This window comes from Glycine soja, chromosome 1, assembly GCF_004193775.1.
Source record: "Glycine soja cultivar W05 chromosome 1, ASM419377v2, whole genome shotgun sequence".
In the NCBI taxonomy this organism is placed as follows: Eukaryota; Viridiplantae; Streptophyta; class Magnoliopsida; order Fabales; family Fabaceae; genus Glycine; species Glycine soja.
This window is the reverse complement of record NC_041002.1, coordinates 11,303,143-11,304,046: the sequence shown is the minus strand read 5'-3', so window position 1 is coordinate 11,304,046 and position 904 is coordinate 11,303,143. Positions and strand designations below refer to the sequence as shown.

General features: G+C 30.4%; 1 long non-coding RNA gene across 1 annotated transcript; it reads right to left on the bottom strand.

Annotated features, from left to right (window-relative positions):
• Positions 1-204: 204 nt before the first annotated feature.
• Positions 205-459, bottom strand: LOC114403353. The gene is made up of 2 exons (XR_003664647.1): positions 402-459; positions 205-320 (listed from the first exon to the last, which is right to left on the bottom strand). It is a non-coding gene; the product is annotated as an uncharacterized LOC114403353 (long non-coding RNA).
• Positions 460-904: the final 445 nt, after the last annotated feature.

The window sequence follows — 904 nt, the reverse complement described above, 5'->3', positions numbered from 1 at the left end:
TCTCTATTTTTACAAAAAAATCAAAATTTAACCTGTAAATTTAAAATCAGACCACACAGCACACAACATATATCATTTGTATTCAGTTTTCAAATAGATTTTAGCAAAAAACTAGCTATCAACAAAGGTTGTTCAATGTTAAGATGAAACTACAATTGTAAAAAATGTAATGTAAAGTACGCAAACTAATTAATTAAGCTAAAGTTACATAGTTGCCTAACATCCTATGTTTGATTTCTAACTTTTAGATAATACTGTGCCCACTGTATGCGAAGTGCCTTGAATCTCTCTGCTTTCAATGGTCTAACTTCATTAAAATACTGCATGATCAAATAAAAAAATAAATTAATGATGTAATAACAATTATAAAAAAACCAAATTTGTTTGTAATAAACAATTACCGTCTCCCAATTATTCCTGAAAGATCCTAAGATTATCGTGGACATCCAGTGCATCACGTAGTAGCCACATTCAGTGATTCCTTTTTGTCTATTACACTAAATACATAATGAAATTTGGATATTAATTAAACGTTAACTACAATTAGTGTACACACACATAAAATATATATAAGTAGAACTTTTATTTAAATCACGTACCTTAACAACAATCCACCTAGCAGCAGCCTTGGATTTCGGTTGTGGAGTATCATCAAGTCCTTTCAAAGCACTAGTGTTGAATATGAGGAACATTAAAATATTGATGTTGTTGAGTTATGCCAATGAAAATGTATTGAAAACAATACTGACCTGTTAATTATTCCCTTAAGGTAGTTGTCTGGCCTGTTATGTAAAGAACAAAACCAAACATTTGTACCTGTGATGATGAGCAGCACGGTCTAAAATGAAAGCAAGAATCAAAGAAATAACTGAATGAACACCTACATAAGACAATCTTGTGTATG